The 13,642-nt window shown below is 41.3% G+C and overlaps 1 protein-coding gene across 1 annotated transcript in view; it reads left to right on the top strand.

The window, feature by feature from the left end:
• Positions 1-13,642, top strand: part of STAG1 (STAG1 cohesin complex component) — a 331,084-nt gene that overhangs the window by 27,106 nt on the left and 290,336 nt on the right. The window contains exon 2 of the mRNA XM_075003885.1: positions 4,708-4,759. The gene's annotated coding sequence lies outside the window, so the exon portion shown is untranslated. The remainder of the gene's footprint in view (positions 1-4,707; positions 4,760-13,642) is intronic.

The following is a 13,642-nucleotide window of genomic DNA, read 5'->3' as shown; positions in this document are numbered from 1 at the left end:
TGCTCCTTTTTGGCCTTGAAATCTATAAAGTTGCTGGTCTGGTAGCAAAGTTTTTAAATGAATGTACTGATTCACTTCAGTTTTCATAAAGTAATAGCTGTATTTCTGAAAACTACTGACCTTTTAGTCTGTCTTGAATAGAATGCAAGAATTCTGAACCAGATTTTGAAGGACAGAATAAGTAAAGATACGGAGTTAAGTGAAAATTGGGACAAAATACCACAGTGCAGGGTGGATTGATTTAAATAGCAATTTAAAACGGCTTCCTTCCCTTCCCTGCGACCAAATCCATTGATTTAAATCAAGTGACCAAAAAAGCTAAGACTGACTGCTTAGACTGCACTTAATTTTGGACTTATCCCCATTTTTATTTTTTTGCAAGAACAGGTTTAGAATGGCGTTTCCTTGGAAAAGCTGAGTTATGTTGAAGTAAAATAAAGAATAGATTTATGGGATCACCATTTTGGTGTTGATCATGATGTTTCAAAATAAGGGGTGTGTATTATGTAATATAAAATAAGAAAATGAGAGTGACAGCAGGCAACTTTAGATTTCTATTACTGCAGCTTTCTGTATTGTATGTTAGAGTGATAATTCTAAACCTGGCTAGCTAATGAAACAAGCTGTAAGGATTAGATGAGCTAACCTTTTTTTTCTGACAACATCGAACACAGTAATAGCTTGGGAATATACTTGTCACATCACACTTACACTAAAAGGCATAAAGATAATACTGACAAATGATGCATTGTAAAGTGAATTATTTATTATTTATTTATTCCACTCAGGCATATCCACATCTTCATCCACATTGTTTTCTCCCAACAAGTAGTTTTCCTTATGATGATTCATCCTTGCAGCTAGCACTGCATTAACATAATCTTTCATCTGATTACACTTGATATATTGTCCTTTTTTAACCAGGGAATGAATTTCTTCAAATTATTCCTGGACCGGGTATCTCTTATAGCCAGAATCCATGACAGTTTTTCTGTGGCAAATGCGTGGGTAATATAGGAAGTTGTGTGTGTGCTGAATAATTTTTTTCCCTTTTTCTTTCTGGTACACTCCACTGTTCCTGTCTATTGACTCCATCTTTTCCTGTATATTGTCCCACTGTTAATGTCTTAACTCCTCTGCTGTGCTTGGCCAAGGTCCACCACCACATAGGCATAGAACAAAAACAGTCCTATCTCGTTTGTGTCTGTCTTCACACGTTACTTTTTAGAATTCTGAGAAACAGAAATTAAAAGCCCAGAACTTTGAAGAACTAAGAGATAGTAGTTAGGCTGAACAGACTAGAGCCATTATTTCATTTTTAGACGACTGCAGGTGCATGTGTCGAGTGTTCGCGATGCAATTTAATTGTAACTGTCATTTTTAAATGAGAAATTAATATTTTATCTATTAAAAATTTTAAAAAGTCTGATTTACATGTAAAAAATCATCAATTTTTTTGTCAACCCTGAAGAAGGATTTGCAAAAGTAGATTGTGCTAGACCAATATACTTTGAGAAGATAAATAATTTCTTAGGGAAGGAAACATAGTAGCTCTTGGCTGTTCTTCTTGTAATAAAGCAATTGACCTGGGACCACATGGGAAATCTGATCTGAAGAAGTGGGTCTGTCCCATAAAAGCTTATCACTTAATAAATTATTTTGTTAGTCTTTAAAGTGCTACATGACTGCTTTTTTGTTTTTATATGACACGTATAGAGAGCCCAAGCTTCAGCTTCATGTTCTCCCCCCCCTCCCAGTGAAATTTCAGAGAGATGTTCTTTATATAGTAAACCCTTGATTTTTATAGACTAATGGGTGGGAGGGCGGTCCGCTATTCCCGAAAGTCCTCTAAATGCAAGGGATTACTGCCCCCTCCCCCCAAAAAAACCAAAAAAACAAAAACAAAACAAAAACCAAACCCTCCCTGCCCCACACCAGATCTGCTGCCACTGGAGGAGCTGCTGGACCCTGCCTCGTGCGGCTGGAGGCACCCCACTGTGCACAGTTGGAGGGGCCACTGCACAGCCTGGAGGAGCTGCTGCCAGACCCACCATGCACTCTGTCCAGGGGAGGGGCACGTATGTGATTGCCAGTCTGCCTGTGTATGCACCCCACCCCTGGTTGGAGGAGTGCATGGTTGCTCTTGCAGCGGCTTCTTCAGGCTGCATAGTGTCCTCTCCAGTCGTGTGGGACAAGGTCCAGTGGTGGTGGCTCTGGTGAGTGTGTGTATGGGAGGATGATTTTATGGGCCCAGCGGACTTGGGGAACAATGAAGGGGGCGTGCATTGTTCCTGAAGTCCACTAAATTGTGGCCCATAAAATAGAGGGTTTACTGTGCCTTGTTGGTTACATAAGACTGGCCATATCAAAGGTTTATGTAGCTCTGTTTCTTGTCTCCTGGCGGGCACGTGGCATTGGCCATTCAGGGGGAATGAACAGAACAGGTAATCATCAAGTGATAAACCCCCTGTTGCCCATTCCCAGCTTCTGGCAAACCAAGCCTAGGGACACCATCCTGGCTAATAGGCATTGGTGGACATACTCTCTATGAACTTACCTCATTCTTTTTTTGAACTCTACTTGATAAGTCTGAATCTGCTATGTAGAGTCTTCCGATTCACTTTCCTCTAGTGGTCATAAACTGCCAGTCCTTGTTTCAGTGTCTGCTTTTGACTTCTTCATTGATAATTCTTCTCCTGGTTGAATCTGTGGCAGAGTTTTCCAGATGATGATCAAAAAACCTTCATTTTGTTTGATGCTGTGTCACATAGATGGTTCTTCAGGATCACACATCTTTTCATCCCATCAGCTTGCACTTTATGTGCAGGAGAACTCTTATGCCTTTAGTGAAGAAGGAAAACACAGACATCTCCTCTAGGCTGCAATAACTGTCCCAGTGTTGACAGGTTTCAAAGATAGCCATGTTAATCTTTAGTGTGCCCCTGGACTCCTTGTTGTTTTTGCTGAAACAGACTAACAGTTTTATGAATTGCAGCTCACTTAGTCATTAAGTGAAAGAAACATAGTAGTGATACAGAAATGAGAATGTTACATCATAAGCTAATTCAACCAGGGTGGGTGTGGGTAAGAAGGTGAAAATACCTAAAGGGGAAAATTACTTACTGTAATGAGAGCCATTCCCAGTTCCTGTTTAGACGCATTCTGAGTTTATCAAATTTGTATATGAATTCTAGCTCAGCAGTTTCACATTGCAGCCTGTGTTTGAAGCTTTTTTTGGCTTGAAAATGGCAACTTTCAAATCTGTAACTATCTCCAGAGTGGTGAAAATATTTTTTATATGTTAACATTCTTGACGTCTGATTTGTCCATTTATTTTTTTACGGTGAGCCACTTCAGTTTGTTCGGTGTACATGAGAGAAGGGCATTGCTGGCACAAAAAGGCATATATCATGTTTGTAGATGTGAAGGTGAACAAGCCTTTGATGGTAATGGTATACACAATTGTGGTTAGGTCTTAAATATGTTACTAATGTAGATTTGTGATCATTGTGTGTCAGCAGTTTTGTCCCTTTGCTTTGTACATTGGACAAATTGGGCAGTCTCTGTATAACAGAGTTAAATGGACACAAACCAGACATGGTAACATGGTAATTGTACTTAAAAGTAGAATATAAGAACATTCCCTGACGCACATTTCTTCAAATGCTCTTCTTAATATTTGCTTGTTCTGTGCTCAAAATTCCTTTTACAGGTTACTTATAGCTGTTATAACTGGGTCAGCACAGCTCCTTCATTAACAAGGAGAATTTAAAACACCTGTAGAGGTGACACACGTGGACTGGAGAGGCATGAAACCCAGTCAGAGCCTTTACAGAAATATATCAAACTGCCAAATCACCCAAGTCCATTAGCTCTTAGTAGAAGATCTTCAGTTACTTCTCAGAAACTCCCTTCTTACCTGCTTTATTATGGACATTCTAATCTACTTCACAGGTCTAAAGAAATGGTGACCATTTTAACTGAATGTAGTTTATGGCATCAGTGCTATTGGAAGTACAGATAGAACTCATCTAATCTGGCGCACTCTCATCCAGCAACACCTGTGGTCTGGTGTGATTGTTAATTAGCTGGATGTCTGCTTATGATGGGTGTGTCCAAGATTCTCATGGTCACATAATGTTTGTTTACAGGCAGCAGTCCTGGCTCTCAGGTTTCTGTGCCGTTATGTAGCTGTCATGTACCGCTAAATGTCTCCTAAGCAGTAAGCATTGGAAGTATTGTTAATACTGCTAGACAATGTTGATCTCCCATGGTTCAGCAAATTCACTCATTCAGCACTAGTCAGGTCCTGAGTGTGCCAGATTAGAGAGGTTCAACCTGTCTTTAAAATGTAAAGTGTTTGTTCATTGCCTCTGTAGAACTGAAAGAGTAACACCTGTGCATGAATTCCTGAACTAAATGGGAGAATTTGTCATCTTAATTTTTCGAAGTTTGAGGGGATATCCTGAGGTTTCTTACAGAAAATTTCCTTGTAACTAACTTTTCTTCTTCTGCATTGTTTTAGTCTGTCCAGCAGTGATTAAATTATGACACCAAACCAGGTTTTAAACCTTTGTTTTGAGAGCTCTTAAATTTCCAGCTGGAAGTGGTGGTCAGATTTTAGGTTAAACTTTATACCTCAAAGCTTTGTTGGCACTAAGAAATGGCAGGAGAAAACTAACATACGCTTAATTTTTGCTTTTCTAGGTATCAGGAGTGGCAGCCGGAGACTCTGTTATGTGTTAATATATTCTTAAAGGTAAGCTCCTTTGATCCGTCTTCCAGCTTCTAATAGGTATTATCTTTGGGATCCATAGTCTTGTTGCAGGTGCAGAACATGAATTACACCTGGTCACATTACAAAGAAGTTAAGGTTGTGGTGTGGGATCTGTGATGTTTGGTAATTTTGGTAATGCTTGTTATTGGTAAAGTGTATGCTTGTGGCTAGAGCACTGAAGGGTATGTACTGCATATGCTTAATTTTTTCATTCCTTGCTTGTTTGTTTGTCAAGTGTTTTGTACCAGTTAACTTGATTATATTACAGTGAAGCTTTTTATGTATTAATTTCCTGTGAGTTTTTTCATGCTCAAGGGTAGAAGGCTAATAAGAAACCGTGTCTGTTGGGGATGGAGAAGTGCACTTCACATCAGTGCAGTGTGCTAGATCCCCATAACATTTTTTTCTTCCTAGTGCCATAGAATATGACTGAAAACTGTAGCTATATTGATGGACTCTGTTTTTTCATCCATACATGAGAGAAGAGTTTGACAAAAATTTTGTGCACATAGTTTCAGCTATGGTGACTAACTCTTAAAAATGACCCAAAAGTCATTGAAAGTATGTAGTGCATTAGATGTGTTCTCAGGGATAAATCTGTATACTTGAATGTGTAAAGAAATACCTTTTTAACAGAGTAATTTGGGCTGCCAAAGACAAAGTTCATAAAAAGCTCAATTTAAGATTCTGTATTAAAAATTCAGGAAGAGAGGATATGAGAACTGTGTATGTGTAGGATTTCTGTATGTGAGACACAGATTTTAAATCCATGGTAATCATAATAGTGGCACCCATGGGAAAAAAATGCCTGGTTGATGAAAAAGCAAGTGAGGTATGGAGTAAGGAATATAGATTATAAAAACTAGGGTATTTCAGAATAGTCTGAGAAGATACCCTGGCCTCTTCTTGGCCTAACACTCAGAAGGGAATGGTTCTTTACTGATCTAGAAGCATCTCAGTAAGCTTTTGTGCTAACTAAATTAGAAATGATCTGGCCATTCAGCATTAATGACAAACCAGCCAATAGCATATTGTGTAGTATAATAGAGAAATTTGTCACAGATTGGGTGGCAGTTCTTTTGTATCTGACCTCATGTCACCTCACTTTTAGAGTCCTATTTAGGGTTCTAGGTCTGGTATTCAAAAAATGCTGATGAACTGGAAAAAATGTTTTACTATCTGGAAGACTGTTTAAAACTACTAAAGGCTTAAAAGAACTAAAATGTGTGGTGCAATAATTAAGAGATACAATCATGTATATGTTCAATATTTAAAGGGAATAAAAATACCAAGGAGTAATTGTTTTGGGTGTAACAATGACCTACAGATAGATGTAATTTGATTAAAATGGATCAAAGGTGCACCTTCTCACAGAACAATCAGTTAACCAGAGATCATTATCTCGTTTATCTTTTTTAAAAGTTGCAGCAATATTAGCTTTCTTCCAGTCATCTGGAACTTCCTTGCTGGTCCAAGATTTATTGAAAATCAACATTAATGGCTTAGTAAGTGCCTTAACTAAGCTGTCTAATTAAGGAGTATCACCAGTTTGGCTGAGGAAAGTTTTTTTTTCGCACCCAGTTCTCCATGCGGCAATTGCTCTCATTCTTTCCACTCTGTGCTTTGCAGGGATTGCACTCCTATCTGTGATAGATCTTAGAATAGATAATGTATCTTCTCTGCAAAGATCAGGAATCTTCAATCTACACTGGAGCCTGAAGATAGCTAGCCTTTTTGGTGCTTTTTGTCCTACTTTGGAATGCTTTCCTTTGTAGTAACAGAGAAGTCTAAGGCCAGTCGTACTCCAAGATCACTGGTGCTCCCTGAGGCCTAGAGACTATTTGTGGATTCCAAATCCAGAAAAGATGGCATCTGATCAGTCTGTTCTGAACTGTATAACACAGAACAAAGAACTTTTCTGACATAATTCTGTTTTGTACTATAACCGCTCTTTCAGAATAAAGTCTTACCTTGATTTAGAAGTGGCCTGTGAAGGAGAATCCACCTTCTTGGTAAATTGTTTGCTTGCATGTTTAAATATCCTTACTATAAAAAGTTCATGCCTCGTTTCCAGTCTGTGATTGTCTAGTTACAACTTCTAGTCATTGGATTACGTTATATCCTTTTTCTGCTGTGTTGAAGAATCCATTATTAAATATTTGTTCTCCAGGTACATAGGCTGTATTCAAGTCAGACCTTGAGTTTTGCTTTACGCTAAATAGGTGGACTTCTTTGAGCCTGTTTTCTATTAGAATAAGGCATGTTTTCAAATTTTTTTTTGTGGTTCTTCTGTGAACCCTCTCCATTTTATCAATATCCTTCTTAATTTTTGGACACTAGAACTGGATACAGCATTCCAGCAATGGTTGCATTAGTAACACGTACAGAGGTAAAAACGCTTCTCTGTTACTTGTTGAGATTGCCCTGTTTATGCATTCTTTGGTAGCTGTAGCTCTTCTGGCCACAGCTTTGCATTGGGAGCTCCATGTTCCATTGTTTATCCACTACAATCCCTTGCCCCCAAATTTTCTTCAATATAGAGCCTTCCCATATTGCAAGTGTCATACATTTTGTTCCTAGATGTAAACATTTGTATTTACTTGTGTTCAAACGCATATTATTTGCTTTCAGTAGCCTAGATATGATCTGAATCAGTTGCTCCTTCTTAGTATTTACTATTCCACATTTTGTGTGTCGTCTGTGAACTTTATCAGTGAAGACTGTTTAAATCATTGATAAAAATCTGGAATAGTGCAGGCCAAGGATCAATCCCTAAAAGACTGCACTGGAAACATGTGATAACAATTCTCTATTTTTGATTATGTCCTGAGACCTTTCAGGCCATGTCTAGACTGCAGGCTTCTGTCAACAAAACTTGTGTCAAAAGAAGTTTTGATGACAGAGCATGCATCCAGACTCCGGATCTTTTGGAAGAGATGTGCCGGTTGGGAGTGTTCTTTCAACATCCTGTACACCTTGTTCCGTGAGGAAGAATGGATGCATCGACAGAGGAGGTTTTCCTGACATTTGGCCCCATGTGGACAAGTCAAATGTTGGAAAAGGCTCTCTTGATAGAACTGTTGGCAAAAGGTGTGCAAATGCGTTTTGCATGTGTTTTGCTGACAGTTCTCAGCAATCTAGACACAGCCTCAGTTAGCCAGTTGTTAATCTATTTAATACGTTCTGTGTTAACTTTATTTTGTTCTATCTTTCTGATCAGTGTTGTGCAGCACCCAGACATCTTATGAAGTCTTAAATATCTACATATACACCATTATTAACAAAGCTTTTAAATTAATAAAAACAAGTTAGCTTTATAGTATCTGATTGTCCATAAACCCTTGTTTATATGGATTAATGACATGACCTTCTTTAAGTTTTTATGGATTGAGTCTTGTATCAGTTGCTGTATTATCTTGGCTGGGATCCACATCAGGCTATGACAGGCTTATAATCACCTAGGTCATCTCATTCACTCTTTTAAAAAGTTGTGGTGCTAGTAGTTTTTTCTTTCAGTGTTCTGAGACTTCCTCTGTGCGTCAGTACTTTTTGAAAATCATCATTAATGGCTCAATGAGTGCGTTAACCATCTCTGTAAAAACTCTTGGATCTGCTGACTTAAAAGTACCTGACTCTTGTAGATGCACTTCAACATTCACCAGAGATACCAGTGGAATAGAAAGTGCATGTTCACCAGCTGATGATATTGTATAATTTTTCCCACAAATACGGAACAGAAATATTAAATGTTTCTACCTTCTCGACTATGTTATTGCTAGTTCTACCACTTTCATATAGTAAAGAGCAAGTGATTATTGTCAGGATTCTCTCTCTTTTTTTAATATACATACATCCCTCGTTAAATGAGTACTTTACTTACAAGCACTTGCTTAAACAAGGGATACATATACTTACCTTTGGTCACTGGATGAGTGAACTCTCCCTGCTAATATGAGCCTTACCTGTGTTCCCAACATGCTGCAACCTGAAACCCCTGCTGGCCCTGCAGACCCAACCTGCCACAGTGTGACACCTCCACAGACCCAACCTGCTGCAGCCTCAATCCCCCCGCTGGCCCGGCACACCTAAAGCCCCCCAGCCTAACCCCCCACGCACCTAAACCCCAAACTATCCCTAGCCTTTAACCCTCCACAACCCCCTCCCCAACCTGCTGCCACTTCTTCCCCTCCTTCCCCAGGATGCTAGTGTTTGTGCACCTGTCCTCCCAAGAGACATTTAGGATTCTCCAGAGGCAGGGTTGATGATATTGTTTAAATGCCTTCAAATGATGATTGTATGTTGTCCAGGTATAGGCATATAGTAGAGTTAGAGTAACCATTGCATGTTATGCAAGGAGCTTTGTCATGGGACAGATGTCCTGGTTCTCGAAGACCCTTTTTCTCTGGTGGGCGAAAGAAATGCATGGCTCAGATGATGTGGAAATCCAGCATCAATATCAACTTTTGTGGAAAGATGACTTACAAGGTGTATGGGAAGTGGGCCATATTTTCCAGCAGTTCTCCATTGGCTTAAATAGTACGTGCATATTATTGTCCCGTTGGTGAAGGCTGGTGGAGCACCTTGGTCTTTCTGAAGTTCAGTGTGAGGCTGAGCTTCTCATATGCTTCAGCAAAGGCATTTAAGATGGTTTGAAGGGTTGTGGGAGAAAGCGCAGCAACCATATTGTCATCCACTTACTGGAGCTCCGTGTTTGAGGTTGTGGAGGTCTTACTTTAACCTTCAGTCTCCTGAGATGTCTACAGAATGAACAGGAAGCTTTTCAATCTTCATACAATCTGGAAGGTTGCCATCGCCCTAACCCTTCACCTCATTGATGAAGATGCAGAACGGTGATGGGGCAATGATGCAGCCTTGCTTGACTCCCATTTTGACCTCAAAGGGGTCGCTATGGAATAGATTGTTGTTCAGTACTGTGGCAATCATGTTGTTGTGAAGCAGCCTTAAAATGCTAATGAACTTTTTGGGACAGCCGATCTTTGAGAGGATGGTCCACAGGGTGCTTCGATCGACTGAGTTGAATGCTTTGGTGAGGTCAATGAAATTCTCATGTAAAGCTTGGTTGTGTTCACAGCATTTTTCTTGCAGTTGCCTGGCAGTGAAGATCATGTCTGCTGTTCCTTGAGATGGTCGGAAGCCATACAGGGATTCTGGGAGAATTTCTTCTGAGTGGCAGGAGTCAGTTTGTAAGGATTCCAGCTAGGATTTTCTCTGCTGTTGCCAGCAGAGAGAAGCCACAGTAGTTTCCACAGTCTGACTTCTCACACTTCTTGAAAAGACTGACGACCAGTATGTCTTTGATATCTTGTGGCATCTGCTCCCTATCCCAGATCTTGAGAATCAGGAGGTGGAGCTCTGTCCCACCTTCTTTGAAGAGTTGGGTGGGGATTCCATCATCAGGTTTCCTTGTGGCACTTCATTGGGGTAGGAAGTGTTGCAGGATCATCTCTGGGTAGTTGCTGAGGGATTTGGTCAAGGGATTTTAGGACCATGGTGGAAGAGTGGTTCAGGAGCTCATTATAGTGCGCTGTCCAGTGAGAATCATTGGCTTCATTGTCTTCCAAGATTTGGGTACCATCCTCTGATCTCAGGGGATTGATTCTGTGGTTTCTTGGTCCATAAACAACGTTGGTAGCACTGAAGAGAGCTTTTGTATTGTTGATGTCTGCGAGATGCTGGAGTTCTCACGCGTTGTCAGTCCACCATTGTTTTTGTTTTTAGAGTCTTTGTATAACTTTGCTCTTCTGCCTTGGCATGCTCTTCTCTATTTGCCATGCAATTGATGCCTCTTTGCCAGGCCCTAAATGTTTTCCTTTTTGCCTCAATCATGTGTTCAATTTCCACATCAGTCTTATCAAAGCAGTCCTGATATTTCCTGCTTTGGTAGCCAATGGTTTCTCCACAAACTCCAATGATGGCATTTTTCAGTTGACATCAGTGTTATTCCAGATCTTCAGGATGTACTGTTGACAGCTTCCTTTGGAGCTTATCTGGAAGTCACTTCATCTGAGTCCTTCAAGCCTTGTACATTGATCTTTGTTTGGACCTGGTACCTCTGATTTCTCCATTTTGTGACAATCCTAATTGCCATTGTGGATTGAATAAGGCAGTGATCCGTCCAGCAGTCATCAGCACTAATCATTGCATGCTGATCCCAAGCACAGATGATGACAGTCTATGAGGTGCCAGTTTGTTGATAGAGGATGTTGCTATGAGGTCTTAAATTTTGTTTTTCTGGTGGAACAGGGTGTTCATGATGATGAGCTCCTGTTCCCCACATTTTGTGAGAAGCAGCACTCCATTGGAGTTGGTGTTGCAGACTCCTTTCCCAATGGTAGTCTGCCAGATACCCATGTCTCTTCTGACCCTGGCATTGAAATCCCCCAAGGGAATGATTTTGTCTTCTTTGGGTACATCTTTCAGAATTATGTCCAGTTGGGCGTAAAACTTATCATCTTCAGTGTTTAGACTTTGGTGCATAAGCACTGATGACAGTTGGCTTGTGGCAAGTTTCAGGCGGAGAGTCATGAGACGCTCATTGATGCTGACAGACTTCAGATAGATCTTTCAGTTCATTTAATGGGCAATCCTACTCCATGAATTCGTTTTTCTTCCTCTGGGGTTCCTTTCCAGAAAAATGTATACCCCTCTGCCTTCTCTTAGCTGTCCTTCTAGTATACTCGTTTCTGTCAGGACAGTGATATTGTGGTTGAATTGTTGTAGCTCGTGGGTGGTGATTGCCATACACCTTTCGGGTCACTCACTGCTTGGGTTGTCCATTAGAGTCTGAATATTCTATGTTCCAAAGTTTACTGTTTGATTTTGACTGCATGGAGGTGAACCCACTGGATGCAGTTTTCCAGTCATGGGGGGCTGAGGTGGGCTATGTTTTTAGGGCACCTTTTCTAGCCCCCTCCTCAGTGGGGTGAGCAGAGCAGATGCAGCAGCTCGACAGTTACATCACCTCAGTCATCGAAACGAAACATACACCCACCACCTTTATGCTGGGTCATGACTAAAAGCTTCCAGATCTCACAGTTGTGCTCCCTTTGCCATTCTCCCATCACAGGAGGGCATAAGTTTAGGAGAGTAGTACATGGAGGAAGATGCCTGTGCTTGACTTCTTTTAATGTGGGTGGACTGTTGCACTGCAGTCACCACATGGTTCTTGATGGATAGAAAACTCAGGTCCAGTGGCATGGAATCCACGACAATTAGGAGTCTCCTGTCCGTTGCAGCCTTCATAGCCATTGTAGCGTTACCTTTGCTATCCTTCACCTGTTATGCCATTGAGGACATTTAGAATCATTCTTTGTCTGGAACCTCCGCCTCGATCTTGCTGCCGTGGGTGACCCTGTTGGGAATAGAAGACTCAGAGAGGCATCACTCTCTGGTTCATTGGAACACACAGGGACACTCACCACAACAAGAAGACGATCTCATCATTAAGTTACAGGCTTCCTCTCTGATGTCTTCTCTCTTATTCTTTTGTTGCCAGCTCCATTCTTTGCTGAATCTAGGGTATTGTTGTTTTCCAAGCCTGGCTGTCTAAGAAGTCTTCCATTTCTCTTATTCTTAGTAGCATCTCTGTTCCCCACCCCCCACCCCGCCATTCAAAATCTTTTTCTCCAGTATGCCACCAACTTGTATTTCATGCACATAAAATCCTTTGTGTCCTCAGGAAGCAAAGAAAACACCACCACTGTTCCTACACTGGCTATCTTGATATCACAGATGTAGTGCTAAACCTAGAAGGAAAACCTAACTCACTTTTTGTAAAATCCCTGTGAAACTCTGCTACTGAGAGCAATGAGAGAGGCACCTAAGTTCGCCTGTGATTTTATACCAAGTCTTTCCTGTTTTGGCCAACTCGGCCCCACGTGTTCACCACCAGCGTCTGTTGAATTATTCTGAGACATCAAATATCTGGGCAGATCAAAGGTGCAAGGGCTAGCTACTCTGCTTACTAAGAATCCTATGGACCGGAGACAAAGATTGTACCTGGGAAAACAAAACAGACAACACACAGATGCACCAAACACTCCATTCATCTTTGCCTTCTTCCACAGTCTGTAACTACTCCCTCTGAAGTTCCCTGTCTCTGTTAATGTCTAAAAACCCTAAGTAGTCTCAGAGGGGTGCTGCTATAGGCAGGCTCCCACATGTGAAGGAACAGAAGTTTGACACTGGCTAGATTCAAACACACAGCGTTTATTATGCACAGCTGGCAGAGTGTCACTTCACTTGTTTAGACTCAGTGTGACTGACAAATAGCTGATTACAGTGAATTATATAGGGTGCCAATGGGTGGAGGACAACGATGGGGTGGGAGTTCCTGAGCCTGTAGATAGATGCTAGCAGCAAGGTATAATGAGCACAATAAGCCAGTAGTCTAAAATATTTACATAAGTGCTTCACCTATGGGTTAGGTTTACATGTGAATACAAAGGTGTTATTCTTTATGTTTTTTTCTTGTACAGGTTGCACCTCTTTTACACAGCATGCTTGGGACCTGACTGGTCCCAGACAAGAGAACTTGCCGGTTGAGGGGTGGCATAGGGCTTTCTGTCTGCAGAAGCCTTTGAGATTAGGGGCTGCTGGAGCTCCAACCTGCAGCCTTCCTCCTTAGCCTGGATGGTGCTCCTGTCCTGTTCCCTGTGCTGCTGCAGGACTGGTGGGGGCTCCAGTCTTGGCAGGGGTTCTGGCCTTCATCTCGCAGAACTCTGTGGACTGGCAGGGGGCTTCACCTAACCCTCATGCGCTCCTGCAGAGCAGGCAAGGTCCCTGGCTCCTAGCTCTGCTGGGGCTCCTGCACCAGCCTCTACTTGATCATCTGGCAACATCTGT

The sequence above is a fragment of the Carettochelys insculpta genome, chromosome 10 (assembly GCF_033958435.1).
Source record: "Carettochelys insculpta isolate YL-2023 chromosome 10, ASM3395843v1, whole genome shotgun sequence".
NCBI classification, from domain to species: Eukaryota; Metazoa; Chordata; order Testudines; family Carettochelyidae; genus Carettochelys; species Carettochelys insculpta.
The sequence above is the reverse complement of the archived record's forward strand: the minus strand, read 5'-3'. Positions and strand labels throughout refer to the sequence as shown.